Source organism: Bombus huntii, unplaced genomic scaffold, assembly GCF_024542735.1.
Source record: "Bombus huntii isolate Logan2020A unplaced genomic scaffold, iyBomHunt1.1 ctg00000109.1, whole genome shotgun sequence".
Lineage (NCBI taxonomy): Eukaryota > Metazoa > Arthropoda > Insecta > Hymenoptera > Apidae > Bombus > Bombus huntii.
Genome location: NW_026099362.1, coordinates 105,348 through 123,755, shown reverse-complemented (window position 1 = coordinate 123,755; position 18,408 = coordinate 105,348). Strand labels below are relative to the sequence as shown.

The following is an 18,408-nucleotide window of genomic DNA, read 5'->3' as shown; positions in this document are numbered from 1 at the left end:
TAGAGAAATAAATAGTTAACAACTTGTCGCACGAAGATGTGATAGATATGTACGCTAGAGCAGGGCTCTTATAATGGAGATTAATGTATTAATGTACTTAGCACTATAATATATTTAGGAGAGAAGATGTATGTTCGACAACACCGAGAACCGACAAAAGATTTTCGTAAAGTATGCGACTCTCGCGCTATGTGTAGACTGCCGCGTTAGGCGTTAGTTTTTAGACTGACTGTCGCTCTTTTTCTAATACAGAAGAAAAGTTCGGTGTGGGTATGCCCCTGTGCCTAAAGAACGCGGATTCGTTGTCCCCACTTTCGTTAGGAAAAGTGAGGGTAACGAACCGCGGTGTCGATTGGTCATGACCTGCACTACTGCTCGAAGGGATGAGTAGGAAGTCTCCTACCATCGTGGTGGATAGATGACTGTGTGCGTGAGGAAAACATAGCTTGTTTTATTAGAGGGCTATTCGGATTTTCCTAATGGGTGCATACCCGTTTTCTCCGTGTTTTAAGTACGTCTAATAAACCCAAGGACCTCTCTAAAAACCGACTGTGTTTCGAGAATATTTTTAAGCTTTAGAAATTCTTCAAGACAAACGGATTGAAGACACATGGCGAAACACTACAGGGAAGTGAAAGTTATGGTGGGTCCTTAGGTTTATTGAGGGTCGAAGTGACGTTACGCAGGCTGGTTGTTGTCCGGTGGTGCGAGCTGGCGCGGGCTGGCGTGCAGATGTTTTAGGCGGCGTAACAACAAGGAAGATCCTAGAAAATGAGAAAGGTGGATTAGAAGAACGAAGAAAACTCGAAGAAGATACAGAAGAAGAAACTACAGAGACAGAAGTCAATTCAAAAGGTATATTAAATAATAAGTGCGATTTACTTGATACCGAAAGAGCTATTGAAATTAATGATACGGTTCAAGATATTAAATTTACTGAAGGTAGAAGCCGCACTCAAAATGATATGGAAGATGTAGTAGAAGATTCACAAGAATTATCTAATAAAAGTAAGTTATCAGAAATAAGGATTGCACTTAACAAAATTGAATATACAAAAACTATTTTACGGAATAAAAAGAATTCATTAGAAAGAGAAAGAGGAGTAAGGGAAAAGAAGAAAATGTACAGACAGAAATTATTTAAAAAAATATATCAGATGATAAATGTGATTTGCTTTAGAAAAAAAAAAAAAAAGAAATATTATCCACAAACTACATTAGGAATTTATCTATTTTAGTGAGGAGAAAGAGAAAGGATAGAGGAGTTGATCAATAGACTGTGGATTTTGAAGCGTTTATGAAAAACTTACAATTTTAATAAAATATTCAATGTAAAGTCTTTGTTATAATATTCAGATAGATAGATGAAAAAAAAACTGAATTTGCATAATTACTCATGGCTTATTGATCAATCATGCGACTCGTTCAGAGGTAACTCGAGTTGTAAAGGCGACAATTTATTAAAAATGGTATATCTGACGTACGATGCATTTGTTCGTGTAAAACTATTTAAATAAGTATAAAAATCACGCGAAAAAAAAATCTACTGAAAATAATGTTGAACTAGTTAATAATAATAAATCATATAGTGAAACACAAACCTTAAATCAAGATTTTAAGTTCAAGAAAAAAAAAAAAGAAAAAAAAAGAAGAAAGAAGTTGATAAAATGACAGCAACATGTAGCAGCAGGCGAGAGAAAATAGGCCAAATTTCTAAAAGAAGAAACGATGCTCAAGAACTCGGAATTTCTCGAGTGGATATGCTAAACAACGAATTTAATGAACAGTTGAAAGAACGTGAAACAGCAATAGAAGGCTTACATCAAATGTTAAAGCATCAATCGGAAATTCATAAAGTTACCTTAAATGAAGCAAGTTTGAAAATAGGAGAACTGCAGAGTGCAGTGTATCAATGTGCACTAAAAATGCAAGTAACGTGACGATTACTTTTAGAACACCACAAGCACCACGAAAACACAATCAAGACCAAACAAGATCAAGTTCAAAAGTGAAGTTACGTGAGCTTATTACTGCTAACGACCAAAAATTGAATTACGATCCCGAGCATCAACTCGCTGATCTTCAAGTAGAATGTTCCGACAAAGACAGGACGACACAAGAGTTCGAGAAACACATAGAGGACATGAAGGAGGAAGTGCAAAAATTAGAATTGCAACTCGACGAGTTACAAAAAAAAGAAAAACACACACGCACGTAAAAAGAGTTCAATCTTTTGGAATACAAATTGAAGAACTAACAATAAAATTAGAAGAAATAACACAGAAGAAATAAGTCACAAATATGAAATTGCCTGATGGCTGATGTTGATCGTTGACGTTTATAGCGAAAGAATTCCGTCAACGGCGCCATCTGGATCCTTGTTGAAAAATTAAACAAGCCGCAATAGCACCATTACGCTCATCACCCAGAGTAGCGTTTGTCGCTGAGTCGAGGAGCTGGAGGATTCATCATAATCAAGGACATAAATTTTACCACTTCCGGTAACGTTCTTCAGGTGATCCAGACATTCGAAATCACAACATTCTTTTCCAAGGCGAAATTTTCTGCATGGCTGTAGTAAAAAGAAATCGATCAATTGTACAGATCAATCGTCGAATTGCATGTTTGTGAATGGTTTGTGGGTGATTAGGTGGAGAGAATTGAAGAGTTTGGAGGTGACTGGAAGAGTGTTTTGGGCAAGGTAGATTGCAGAATGGTTGCGGTAGCATTGTGTTAATTATGGGTTTGTACATGTAATCTTTGTATGTATCACTACATACAACCTAACGTATATTTTTAATAATACATCAGAGTTTTAGTTATTTCATAGCTATGAATTTTATACTCTATAATCTTGACGTTTTATTTCACAGAAGCGTTTGAATATCCATAAAAATTAAATGAACCAATGTATTCATTATCTTATAGAGAAGATATATTATTTTTAATTATGTTCCAATTATTTATCATGATCCTGATTTCCTTATTCTGAAAATTTGAAAGGAAGTTTTGTAGTTTGATACTTTCAGCGACAAAGGGTCAATATTGCTTTAGTATATTTCGTCACATATACATGTATATCTATATATCCACCGAAAATGCGCTCTTGTAGACAAACGCTCGATTCGCGTCATAGCTTTTAAAGCTCGTCGCATCTCAATCCGTTGGAAAAAGTTTTTCCTGTAGCATATTTTATTTTTACGAACCAACAAGGTCTTTGTTTATTTCCTTCTTTTTTTTGCTCCAATTCCCCCATTGTTTTTTCAAGGATAGTATTTCAGAGCCATTAGTCAAGTTCATTGTAACAATAAACGTACGTTTCGGAAACATTTTGTGCTGTGAAACAGAATACACTAAAGTTTGAAGGTCACATCGATTTTCGAAAGTTTATAAATGGAGGTGTATGACAGTATCACCAGCTGTTGCTGTCCCCAAGCGCCAAAATACGTTCTGACTACTATTTTATGTATCTCACAGAAGTATGTCTTCATTCATCATCTCCCATGCCATCCACCAACGTGTTCTTAACATGTTATCTCCTAGTAAAATATTGATGTTGAGTCAGATATCCAACTGAATAATCTTTTCGGTGTCTACTATAAGACATTTAAAACCAAGGCTCGTACACACGTGTGCTTATACGTCAGATGTAATACTTAACACGAAACCTGCTTATATTAATATTAAATTTATGCATAGTAGGATGTTCGACCTTTGTAAAAATGAAATTATAATACATTTCATACAGTTTCACCGTGGAAAAGTGAATCTTTCTAGCATGTCCACGCAAATGCAGGGGAGGGGAGGACTGTGCATGCACCAAACAACTTTACGTTCGTAATTTTTCACACAAATGTACAACTGTAGGGAAAAAATTATCTCTGATTTTTCGGATGTTAGGAATCGACAATATCGCATAACGGAATGCCGTGTTCTACGTATTCTATTTTTGTTACGACGAAGTTGTGGTACAAACGAAGTCCACATAAGAATAGTACAACAAAATCGGTTGAGGTTAGGTTATCGTGCAGATATCGCGGCTTTTGCATTGGAAATCACGCAACTGCCAGTCTCGTCGTTCCTTGTAAACGAAAGAAAGGTATTGTAATCGGTCGGAATTAACATAAAACTCGTCGCATGCGACCATATGGCCTGAATGTTGAATAAACGAGAGTAGAGCGCGAGCTATGTGATTCTAACCGTTTAGGCGGAAACTAATGATTGTAACCAGAGCCGAGATATATGCCAATATTACTTTGCTCGACAAAGCGTATAAGATGAGGAGAGAATCGCGATAAGGTAGAACAAGAGACAGATATTCTCTACGTAAAGCAAGTCTGTCAACTAGATTGAAATCCTACAGCTATAACTACAGTGAATCCATATTCTGGCGAATTGTCTTTTCACAAATGAAGCTTCTGAAGAACGGAATTGATACAATAACTACTGTTCATTCATAACTACTGTTGTAAGAATCTATATATTTGTCTATCTATATCTATATATATATCGATCTATATATATTTGTCAGAATGTCATTTTATCAAAAAACCCATCCTCTGTAATCATAGTTTAACGAAGCATAATTAATAGAAGAGGTAGAGCGTTAAGTGGAGATGATTTAATCACAGTTAAGTAGATAAATCTCTATATTAGTCTCTTTAATTAAAATGTCCTACGTTTTATTTGCGTCATTTTTTTCCTTCATCCAATTTAAAATGTTTAAATAACAATAGCCTATACAATATAATTTTATGTAAAAAAATTGATTATACCATGTTTATTACAGATATTTAACATTTTTGTGTACATACAAAATTTAAATTATACCTCGCTTGAGAACAAAAATTCTATTTATTTTCCTAACATGTACTAATAATTATTGATCAAACTAGAAAAAGCTGGAGGAGATTACTTAGGAAGATTACTTAGCATCTTATATTCCTGGCAAGGCTCGAACGTTTTATCTTCCTTTAGATTTTCCTAAGTTTCCATTTCTCTGACTTGCTATTTTAGTTAGCTTAGTATACGTGCTATACATAGGTATGTATAGTGTCATGATCGCGACAGTCGTGAGTTACCCACGCTTTATCCTCCGTAAACTATTTATAAGAGAAGAACAAATTACATGTTAGAACTTTCATTCAATTTACCAATACAAATAATTTTAAACAAGAAAAAAGACCTAATGCAGTGGTTTCAACTTAAACATATCCAACAGTTATTTACGAATAAATAGTATAAATCTTTTAGCAACATGAAATTCGCGATATTTATTCAAATATTTATATTTACAGTGCGCCATCGGCAAAGAAAACGTGTTTATCGATTTTATGCTTTTGCCACGCAAACAGGGAAATTGCAACTCAAAATTGAATTCGCACTGCAAAGCGTCGACGTTACGACATCAATTACATACTTCAAAAACACCGAAGGTATCACACGGAATCAGAGAGATTCTATGAGAAGTTAAACGCATAGTCACCCTATTGGGAATAGGATTGCTTTGATTCGAGCTCAAACATAGGGAAAGCTGAAAGAATCTTTTGCGGATCTTCCTTCTTCTCTACGTTGGATTTTATACAAAACGACTTTAACCTTTTCAAGGAAATACGGAAATAAGGATTTTAGATAGAGAGAGATTTATCTGGAAGGAAATGGATAGAAAACGTAGAACCAGTTCTTGTTGGTTGAAAGATTTTTTCTCTTCGCAGAGATTCAAGCTTTAAAGAACGATCAAATATGTGCGCAGCTGACTTACGCGTGAAATTATTATTAAAAAAAATTGTTGCATTTAAAAGGATAAATATTAATTTAAATTTAAAAAAATTGTTAGTTCAATTATCATGTTTAATTTAAATTTAAAATAATTGTTAGTTCAATTATCATAAGTTTAAAGATATGTAGATATTGTATTTACATATCGAAAATCAGACAGCAATATTAATTAACACACCTAGTCAAACGCACACGTACTTTAAAACCGTGCTTTAAAATCGATATTCGCTGAAACAATACATCGCTCTGCGCTTCCAATTTGTTTTCGCACGAAGAATCAGTCCACTCATTGTTACCGTCACCATCTCTACCGTAATCTATATTACTCGAATAAATTCTATATCTTGATTGGAAAATCACATATTTTAACGAACTTCCTTATTTTTTGTTTTTTATGACTTTAATTGGCAATTTCCATAATGTTCTATAACTTGACAATAGACTGATAATATTTCAGGATATATATACATACATCATGTTTTTGAGGATTCTGTAGTAAAATATATTATAATAAATTATAGGAAAAACAAACTATTTAAGAAAAAATTACCACCTTCGAGTAATAAATTATAGAAGGTTACCAATGTAATTTAAAACTTAAAACTTAAAAATAATCTATTACACGTAACAAAGAAAAAGATTTCTTCGCAAACGGTAACTCGAAAATTACAGCCATTGCTGTAGAAACATAGTTTTACAGGGAGAAGAATTTCGCTAGAAACTCTCGACGATGTCACATCAAGCGAAAATTCAATAAAGCGATTACTAACCATACTACCAGCGGCAATCGTGTTACGGCAATTCGTAAATAAGTTAGTCTTCTATTTGCAGAAACGTCTCTGGCAATATCGTCACACTCTTGATTACGTCGGCGCTATCAAATGGTCTTTGGAAGAAAGTTTTCCATTATCTACTTTTGCCCATGGCGTCGTTCCAACAAATGAATTCGAGTTCTGAATCGCTTTGTCTCGTATTACCGCTCGTATTACCGCTCGTATTACCGAATTGCTGCTTCTCACGACTAGCAAAGTGTTTCGCAAAAAAAAAAAAAAAAAAAAAAAAAAAGAAAAAAAAAAGAAAAAAAAAAAGAAAAAAAAGAAGAAAAAAAAAGAAAAATGGTATCGGAAGGATAGAAAAAAAAGCGGTGGCCTACATCAAGCAATCTTCATGCCGATAATGCATTTATTATTCAGTTCGTTCATTTTCTATCGCGTAACAGACACTGGGATAACTGACAGAACGAGCGTATAAATCTTGCATCTCTCGACCTGACTTCTCCCGATGGAAAAATATTTACTGGTCTGGAATCGTGCATCGCTAATTAGTAAAAAGGTAATAAGCAAGAAAGCAATTATACTACCGGATTGGTATTTCTATTTTATTGGAGATTAATTAACCTGAGTAAACCAACAAAAACTTATCGAAAATCAATCGAAATTAAATCACCTTTTCAAACAGGCTATAAATAGCCAACTAATATTTGCAGTAATAAACTTCACTTTCGAATAAAGTATACGCTCTATAAATTGTAAATTGATAATTTCGTTATTATATCATTTTTCTTAGTCTAAACTGGATTCAGTGAAAAGAGCTTTCAATTGAATTACACACTTCATTAGTTTATGAATTATATTCGTTACCATACGTACAAAAGAAGGGTGACTGGTTTAAAAATTCAAAGGGTAGAACCTCCAAGCTCACGATTGGAAACAGATTCAGTTCAATGGTTTAATTTGCCATTTAATTGAATTCTCTGGCAATTTCAGCGAACTGTGGGCTTTAGAAGTGTCCAGCATTCAAAGGCAAGACCTCCTCCATCTTTCTCTTTCTTTCAGTTCCAACCTCAAGTAATTGACCTGTTAATTCGACGCTATATTTACATGCTCGCAAGGGATTCAGACGACTTCATTGCGTTAAATTCGCAATTTAGCAAACACGAATGTCTCAATCAATTTGTAGTTCGAAACAAATAAAAGATAATCAATTTTTCAAAATAACAATCGATATGTTCAATGCATTTGTCGATGCGTTTGATCGTTATGTTCATTTAGCATTTTTATAATAAAAGCGTAGAACACATGTACATACACATAATATTCCATGAAATGATTTATACAGACTATGAGTCTCGTTTTATCATATTATAAAAGAATGAATTTTTCCCAATAAATGTAACTTCATACAAAATCTCGTTTAAAAAATTCAGTTTTTATTCTCATCAAATTAATTTAATATCGGAATATGTCATTTTAGTCGTTATAAAAATTTTATGTCAAAAAGCGTTCACAGATACATATATAAATAAATGTCCAATCCTATGCATTTATTTAAGCTGAAATCTGAACTTAAATATTTATTAACAATATTCTGACGAATATATAATGAAAGATAAAAGCAGCTTTATTTTTTTTATAGGATGGCTCATGCTTTTTATTCATTTTATGTTTTTCGTTGTCAGCGCGTAACTACCTATCAACCGCATGAATGCCAGGTTTTACTACTCAGAAGCGAAGAAGCGAAGAAGCAAATATACGTTAGCTTGCATGGAAAAACGTTAGATACATATAAAAGTCATAACGTAGCTATTTACACCTATTTACATGGGGAATATTTATTTTTGTATGAAATATTTTTGCTTCTGAATTCTCATTATAAATGTACGTCCATTTCCTACGTTAAAGTACGTCTCTGCTTTGAAAACCTTCATTTAAATATAACGGTTAACAAAATATTATTAGAGAAATATTAAAACGAGACGCTAAAAGAACATTTTAATAAAGTACAAATGATTATTTGTTCTTTATTAAATTGCACTGCTGTAACTCTAATTTTATTAAATTCAAAATGAATCATTTATAAACTGAACCGGAATATAAAATTTTATTCCGCAAAAATCATAAAGTTGAAAGTTAGGAACGAATAACAAATGAATAACCTAGTTTCATTAAAAGGCACGTATACGCCAATCCGCGTAATAACTTTGACACTCCAATTATTATAAAATATGTATCCTTAAGGGATTCTTTTGCGCGAATGCAAAATACTTTTCATACGTGCAACTGAATAAATGGCGCGTGATTTTCAATATTTCTTTTTGTAGAATTTATAACAAAGTAACTTTTTCACAAATGTTTTCGCTAACATTTTTACAACGTAAATGTCTTCTTTTGTAATTAATAATTTCAACATTTCTCTGAACAGTTTCGTTGCGATAAAAAAAATATACAAAGCTTATGACGTACTTGTTTAAAAATATTTATACGGAACAAGACTTTGAATTTGTCAGACCAATCGTTCTAACGAACGAATAAATTAAACGACTCGTAACAAAAAATTATTCCTGTCCATGTTTCTCTTTGTAAAAGTAATTCAAGGCAAGTTAGATGAATCGTTGTGTACCCTATTCGCGTAGCATGTGCTTTAACGACCAGCGTGCAAGCGTTAACGGTGTGCTTTAGTTTCTCTCTGGTTGTGTTAAGTGTTTAAGTAATGAGCATATACTCACTACGGGCGGGTTGCATACGATCGACTGGCACCACTTCAGCCTCGAATTATAGCAGGTGCAGAAACTGCAAACCGAAGGTCCCGGCTCAAACGTAAGATCATGTCGAATGGTTTCTCCTTGAAAGTCAACACAGCTGTTTGTAACATCTGAAAACGATTCTCAGCTTGAATATCTTTGCCATTCGACGGTCGTACGCGCAGTTACGTTAACCGTTTCAACGCCACTCAGCGTGATCATGCTGTACACGTAGTGTGGTGAACTGTGTCGCGATGTTTGGTTACGATTGTCAATTCACAACGCGCTCGGTTCCGAACGTAGCTTGCCGCTAGTCTATCAGAGTTTCCTCTCGTAATTACTTTTCTTTCAAATAATCGTAAACCAAATAAAGAAAAAACTAATGTATAAATTACCTCTTGAATTGGAAAACCAATTACAGAACGTCACACAAACAAAAGGTAAAGCACGAATATTTGGCAACCTTTTGACTCTTTAGTGTAACGTTTCTGATATAGCTGATGAAGTGAAGCGTGAACGCGTTGAACGGTATGTTTCGACAAAAAAAAAAGAGCAGTGCAATCGAGTTGATCGGCACTTCTCGTAAATAAATAAACGAAGCGCTATTGCGCTTCATGGTACAATCCGATACGGATTTTTAAAACATCCCTGATACTGAAACGGCTAATAGCGTTACGAAAACGATCGCGCCAGGAAATTTTTGTTCAACGGATCCGCATTGCGGCTGCCACGATGCTTTTACGTAGCATTGATGCTTCATCGATGAAGCACGATTGAAATTGGATATTCGATTTCTTACTGGGGAGAGAGTTTTCATATCGTGTTTACTGTTTCACTTCGCAAGTGTGCTTTACAGTATACGTTAGAACTTGAAATCGAGCTATTTGAGTTAAAGTAGCTTGTAGCTTGAAATGACGTTTAAAGGATATAAGAATAGAAGGCTAAGAAGGCTAAAATTCAAAAGTGTATATATACATTACTAATATATAATGCCTATAATATATAATATAATAAATAATAATGCCTATATATTGGCTAATTTATCAATTAATTAAATCCGTGTATATCAAGTTTTCTATAATTTAGTACTTTCGTGTAACTACAGAAATTTGATGCAATATAAAACTTGATTAAAACAGCGATTCATTAGGAAACGAGAATAATGATGCAAATATTTTTTGTAGCCATTATATAGGATTTCGATCGCATAATTAATCAGTATCAACTTACCAATCTTTACAAACTGGAAAATATAAAGAAGAACCGACACTATTATGATTACCGCAATTATGATTGCTTTCACGTACACGTTCATTGTTGGTAAAAAATTTCGATGACAAGCGGAAACAAATCAACAATCCAGAAATATCTGCAACAGAAATCAGAATACACTCGTTTTCGCATGGTTGGATCAATTTCGCGTGGGACTAACCTGATTGAACCTAACGCGGGATAATTGCTCAACTCACGACCTTAACCAGCCCGCTTGATTCTCTGTAAATGCTTGAAATTGACGCTTGGATTCTTTCCAGATTAACTAGCTTTGCCCTCCCCCCCCCCCTCCCGTTATCTATTTTCTTAGATCGACTTAAACTGCCGCAACATATTATCTTTCTTCTTTTCTTTTCTTTTCTTTTCTTTTCTTTTCTTTTCTTTTCTTTTCTTTTCTTTTCTTTTCTTTTCTTTTCTTTTCTTTTCTTTTCTTTTCTTTTCTTTTCTTTTCTTTTCTTTTCTTTTCTTTTCTTTTCTTTTCTTTTCTTTTCTTTTCTTTTCTTTTCTTTTCTTTTCTTTTCTTTTCTTTTCTTTTCTTTTCTTTTCTTTTCTTTTCTTTTCTTTTCTTTTCTTTTCTTTTCTTTTCTTTTCTTTTCTTTTCTTTTCTTTTCTTTTCTTTTCTTTTCTTTTCTTTTCTTTTCTTTTCTTTTCTTTTCTTTTCTTTTCTTTTCTTTTCTTTTCTTTTCTTTTCTTTTCTTTTCTTTTCTTTTCTTTTCTTTTCTTTTCTTTTCTTTTCTTTTCTTTTCTTTTCTTTTCTTTTGATCTTTTAAAGCCCTAAATCGCTGGCTATTATATTTTGTACACTCAATTACTCTGTAAGTCATAAGTACATATGTTTTACAACGTTATTTGTCATATTTCAGTTAAACCCCAGAAAAGCCAGAAATATATTTGCAGCGTGTTTTAACGCATCCCTGGCAAAGATCTCAAAAACGAGTTGCGACACAATTTAAAGCGACAAATAGCACCGCGTGTCTCGTTGTGGTAACACACGGTTCGCCAGCTTTTTAAAAGCGCTCTCCGTTTGCTTTTTCCTCTCTTCCCTGTCTCTTCGTTTTTTTCTTCACGAGCAAAACCATTTTCGCGAGGACGAGAGTACGGAAATGACGTACTGGCAATTTTGTTTTGTGATAATACAAGCAGCTCGGTTTCAGTGAATTAAACTTGGCCCCAAGCTTCTACTTATCCCTACCTTCCTTTCCTTTATTTTCCCTTCTATATCGGTTTTGCGGTTTTCCACATTTCCATCACAATAAACCATGTTTTTTCTCGATTTTACATGTTAGCCAATGATTCACGGCAAAAGCGTCGACTGTAAAAATATTTGTAGTTGCAATAGCAACAAGTATGTTTTCTCAAATAGAAAATATTGGGAGCGTACACGCTGGCAAAACAATTCATGAATAGCTCGTCCTCTGCTTGTTATTTGTTTCGATACTGTTAGCAAACAAATTCATGAAACATACTGGTATAGCGTAAAATGAACATAAAAGTTTTGCGTACACTTGAGAGCTGAACTTTGGCTGTTATACGTATATTATATATATACGCACACAGTTATGTATATGTATATATATATAGAAAATTCCTTAGAACTTTGAGCTTAATAACATATTAAAATCATTAACATTAAGGAGGTGAACTTTACTTACTAATTACCAAAGTTTCTTCCGCCAAATAATACATAAAAATTGAAAAAGATAATGTAACTAGTTTTAACTTTTTTTTGTGTTATAATTTGAATCACTCGATTTATCCGACTGAGGATGGTCGATCGCAATCTCAATTTATACATATTCTCATCGCATGAAATAGATCACATGAGGGATTTTCAAAAGTCGATGGAATATTAATGGCGATTAATTATTTACAGGTGTATTCTGTGCGGCTAGAGCAGTCTCCTAATGAATGATTGAGTACCAGGAATGTTAGCGGTAAACAGGATTACGGCTATGAATGATTCTCTAATGTGTATATTAGAGATGAATTTGATAATTTATCCTCATAATATGCAATCCGCTTTTAAGTGGAAATCATAATTAACAATTTCTGTTTGATCAAATATGAAGAGCAGATAAATCGATACGCTTAAATCAATATCAGAATTTCTTAACATTTTTATCAAATATTTTAGCACTTTTCCAATTTAATATAAAATAATATAGAATAACATAACTGTCATTTCTTTATAAAGCGAAAGAAACTTGGGACAACCTAATAGGAATTTACTTTTATTATCCATTATAAAAATGGATTGTTAATCCTCTAGGAGATACGAACAATATAATTGCAATTAATAAGGAATAAGCTAGCATAACTTAAACCAGCTTTTGCAGAAAGCTATTAGCTGAAGATGTTTATTAAACAATGACAACATGAATTTTCTTAAGTACCCCATTTGCTACTTAATCTACTTCGTAAGTACTGTGTGTCCTAGCCTTCAAAGGATGCAATTTTAACCAGAATGTTTCACATTACCTACAATTACCGTATTGTTTCCTTGTAATATAATTTATATTTACATTATCTACGTTACGTTACATTCTACGCGTTAATGTAATGTGATTTTTATTTCTAATCGAAGTTATTTAAAATTTGTAGTATCTGAATAAAAAATTAACAGCCTGCAAAAACTTCACAGAAGCATTAGTATCTTCGAAACTATTGAATTCAAATGGCTAATATTCTTTAACAATATGCACTCGACGACGTTTATCGAGAGAAGTATGTGACGTAATAGTTAAACTTTCAATTCATATACATATATCGTTTATGAAAAAGTAGTCATTCTGCTTTTGTGATCTGTGACACACTATAAATTCTCATAAGCTAACTAACGCGTAATCTTCTGTAACGTATTAATATAATATAGGTATGTATATCTCGACTTTGAGCAACCAATTGGTGATAAATAAGCTTTAGTACATACACGTACTTTCTTACACGTAACAAGAGACCAGTTAACATCTCTGCTCTTAAAAGAAAAACGAAAGAAACTGTGAAAAGCTGCAGAGTTCAGGTCGAATAACACCAGCTCAGATAAATGACCCTCTAACTTACCTTTGTCCTCATCGACGTCAGTGATTTTAAAGCTAGTTATAAAGTGCACTTCTCAGCCAGCGTCCACGGCAGTCAATATTATTTAACGGGTCTTAACGCGATGTAAAAAGGGAAAAAGGAGGAAAGAAGGAACAGGGAAGCAAAGAGAAGAAACGAATTTTTCATTTTCTCGAAACTGGATCAAGTTTCAAGCTGCTCGCCAAAGAGTCTGTAGCTAACGAGACAAGATTAGACAAACCGCGCTTTAAAATTTCCACAGAACTATAATAATCCTCGAAATCAATACGATTCGTCGATCCATCGCCTGATTAAAAAATGAGATAGGATGAAGCTCACTAGTCGGCCTTTGAACTTTCAATAGTGCTTACGGCTCGTATACTCTAGTTTGAATGCTACAATGTAAGCCAAGTCAGCTGTAACTAGCGTTCGCGTGATTGTCGCTATCTATTATTCACGCGTTACACGTTCACCAGACAAACGCGTCTACCGGTTGACATTGTTTTCTGTCCTGAGTTTCAAAGCAATTATGTTGCTTCGTGTAATCAAATCTCGCCAAACTAACGATAAGTTCTTGTTTGATCTTACACAGTTACTAAAACTATACAAGTTAAACCAATCTAGCCTAAACAAGTAATGTCGTTATATATTCTTTTTTAAATCTATATATTGTTTAATAAATCGTGGTTAGGATATAGTAGCTGACAAAAATATTCGGACAAATATATTTGTAGAAACATTTTAGGAGTGTATTATGCATAGTGGCACCATTTAATACTGTACTGTGACTATCATGGTCGTGTTGGTATTATTCGAAACTAATCTGAAAATCTGTATGGAATTTGTAAGATATTTAGTACGAGTACTGTGCATTACTGATATGTACACAACCGAGACGAGATAACGAAGGTATTGCTCTCCATCGTTCATCGCTACGCGTTGCCAATAGCAACGTATAATGCATATATATCTCGCAAAGACCATAAAAGTACCCAATGGAACCACGTTTAATATTTGATAATAATGTCCCATTACAGTTTCGTCATTTTCAATTAATTAAACACGATCCTCTCTTTAAAAATTAGAAGATAAAATACGTAATACAAATCTACTCGAAATCTTTTAAACCTTACGGACGACTACTTATGGTCTTTAAAAGCAGCAGGGATTAGCAGAATATTAACTGCGGATTTTTCTTGGACCGCAGCATGCAATATGGAATATGGTTATTAAAATGTACACTGAAAATTTCATATCCATAAGATACTCGTGCTTGTAGAACCTTGAAAATGAATTCTTAACCCAAATAGTCGACCGCGATACTCGGGAAATTTTGTGAAGCTGACGTCAATACCAATATGTACCGTCGTTGTGCTATTATTTCGTGATAAGCCGTATTGATTGCACTTCCATTTCACGGAATTAATTTTTCCACACAAAAAGTGATAACGATAATCGAAAAAAGAAAAATATACTACCACTTTTCGTATCAGCATACACAAGCGCACTCGATTTTACACGAGTATACAATTTGCAAATTCGACGGAACGATCGGATTTAATTATTTTTTCGATATTTCAGGCATCAAGTTCTATTTACACATCGAACGTTGAAATACGGCGAAATACAAAATGTACAAACCACTCTGGACATTAATTAACTTTAAACGTTATTGATTAATTAAAGAAACCAACCATTGTGTTGATTTTTACATTTTGAAAAATTGTTATCCACTTTTGCTTTGTTTAAAAATTGAAAAAAAAAATACGTTTATTGTAAGTCACGAGTATCTCTTTTATTTATTTAAACTTTAGATCAAATATTACAATTTATAAATATATCATTTATTTAGATATACTTGTAATATCTGTTTTATAAGTTTCTACAACCATTTATCTATTTATCTATTTTATTTGCACATAATCTTTAAAGACTGATTTTGTAAAGAATAAAAAATTGTGATTCTATTTAAAAACGATCGTGTCAGACTCAAGTGATAAGCGATATATATTTCAGCGATATATATATTCAGATTTCACCATCACATAAACGGTGCATAAACGGTGCTATTGGAAACGTTTCACAATGGACGTCTTACAAGCGCCTGCGATGTCCGTCATATGTAAAGCTATACCACTGAATCACGGCCGACATTTAGTGATTAAGGTCGATCACTTAGAGCTGTTAATCCGACATAATGGCGAGCAATACATCGAAGACATTATTGGAAACACAGTTACAGTTCAATTTCATTGAGCTTATTTGCAAATAAATGTGTACAATATATTTTAGAGGTTTTAAATATTATTGCTGACTAAACTTCGCGTCTGCGCATCATCTTTCTTTAACTTTTTTTGCATTTTCTTATCGACGCATGAAGACGAAATGCGTAAATTTTATTATTTATTTAAACATTACTATATTGTGCTCAAAGTAGCGGAATATCGTTTTATTATCAATATATGAAGAACTAAAAGAATTAAAAAAGAATTAAAAAAATATGTAGTTCAATCAATACTTCGTGTATTTTTCTATCTCCACAAGACAATATCCGGACGCTTACAGTTACGCTTACAGTATCAACAAAGATTTGTCCAGCCATACGGAATAAGTCGTACTCGGTAAAAGTTTAAAAGTATTAACCGCACGAACTCCAGAAACACTTTTCAAGTAACTTTCGAACCAATAAATCCCCGAACTAAGAACTGTCATATTTCGTCTCTATTTATCGAATATTGTTAGAAAATGCAACAAAAAAAAAAAAAGAAGTTAAATAGAAAAAGTACTTGGAAACTTAAAAGAAAAAATCTCGAAAAATCTCTTAATACTTTTTACTGTCGTCTTGAGACGCACCATATGTTAAGCTTCTTCGTAGTTACAACTTTTACCGCAGATGTAACGAACTGACAAATGCTTCGAATGGCGCGCGCGCGTCGACGCCTACACTTAAATTTTAAATAAATGTTTTTAAATAAATGTTTAAAATAATACATTAAATGTATCAACTTTGTTGCGCAGTTTCATTTAATTTCTTACGATATGGAGGGTTTAATTACGTTTAAGATATCTATTTGAATCTTTTAAATTCGAAGTTTTTTAAAAAATTACCCTAAACTTTATAAAATTAAATCGTCTTTCCACTTTGTTGTATCATAAAACAGTTACTTAAATTCAAACCTTACCGTCGTCTTAAAATATTCTATATTTTCCTCGTCTTAAAAAATCTCCCTACAGAAAGAATAAAGAAGAATAAATTCCCATACGTTAAATTTCGCGTGATTGATGGAATACATAACGATAACGAGAACTAACTAGCGACAACAAGCAACCATTAGCAAGGACAACTGGCGACTATAACTGACTATAACAGCGTTTTTATCACTTTCTTTTATTAAAAAATCCTATCATTTAATAATGTTTAAAAAGGAGAAAAAATAAGTATAATAATATTTTAAGTATGTGAAAAATTTATACAACACAAACACATTACAACAAAAATGGGCGTTTCCCGTATCATAACGTATTTTATAAACCGTAAATTATAGAATTGGTTATAGTATACGTATGTACATATGTATATTCCTAAATTATTCCTAGATAGAGTCACTTTCTTCGCCCCAATATTTTCAAATTCAAAGCCATAAAGGAATATATTACTTACCTTTCGGTGTTTTGCTATCAAAGTTCCATCGGGACCCCAAATAGTACAGGTATTGTACAATTTATCGCCCCCTATTTCAGGCATCGTACCACCAACTACATAGATGTTGTTTTCTTTAGCTGCGTTCGATGAAGCAACGCTCGTTTCACCATCAGGAATACTCTCGGCGTATTTTGGAAAGTACTCTGCATTGCAATATTTCAATTAATGAAGAATAACTGTCTTTTGTTCCAACCATAAATTAAATTGAAATGTTTGTCAGTTTTTTATTTTTTAAATTATTAAAATAACTAAGTTTTATATTTCGACTTAATTAAATATGCAATTACTTAGCTAATAGTATATATAATAAATTGTTTCTACAGGTTCAAAATGAAAAATGAATATTTAGAAATATTTAATTACGACAATGCTATTTGTGTTAGCATCAGTGGCTTGTTACTCAACGACTTTGCTAGTACTTTTTCAAACATAAAGTTAGTTTTCAATTAACACTTATACTAGAGGCGGAATTATAAATGCAAAATAATTGATAATACTAATTTATAAGTACCTAATTATTAGTATCTTAAAAAATATATTTATACAAAAATCACGATAATCATGAAAATGGGGAAATCCTATATTCTCGAATCAATTCACAATTTATTTTGCATATTAATTAGATTCCGCGCTCATCAGTACGTACTCACTGGCGACATCGAGAAAATTCCTGTATCGGCAATTCCTCGTACGACCAGAGGATCGGAAATATCAAAGGATATTATGGCGCAGCGCGAGTGGAGAAACAGAAACATATGAGCTTAACACCGTAATACTCTTATCATAGAAATAGAAGCAGTCCTCAATTCCCGCCCGCTAACTCCTATCTCCACCGATCCAAATGATCTCCTAGCCCTCACTCCCGGACATTTCCTCATTGGCGATTCATTAATGTGCTTACGTGATCGAGATTTCAGAGACATTCCATCGAACCGACTCTCCAAATGGCAGCATATCCAACAGCTTAAACAACATTTTTGGAACCGCTGGCATAAGGAGTATTTGAACGAGCTAACCAACCGCAATAAATGGAGCAAGGGTGGACACAGCATCCAAAAGGGCACAATCGTCATCCTCA

The 18,408-nt window shown here is 33.3% G+C and overlaps 1 long non-coding RNA gene across 1 annotated transcript; it reads right to left on the bottom strand.

Annotated features, from left to right (window-relative positions):
• Positions 1-9,506, bottom strand: LOC126876990 (uncharacterized). The gene is made up of 3 exons (XR_007694651.1): positions 9,284-9,506; positions 626-764; positions 1-549 (listed from the first exon to the last, which is right to left on the bottom strand). It is a non-coding gene; the product is annotated as an uncharacterized LOC126876990 (long non-coding RNA).
• Positions 9,507-18,408: the final 8,902 nt, after the last annotated feature.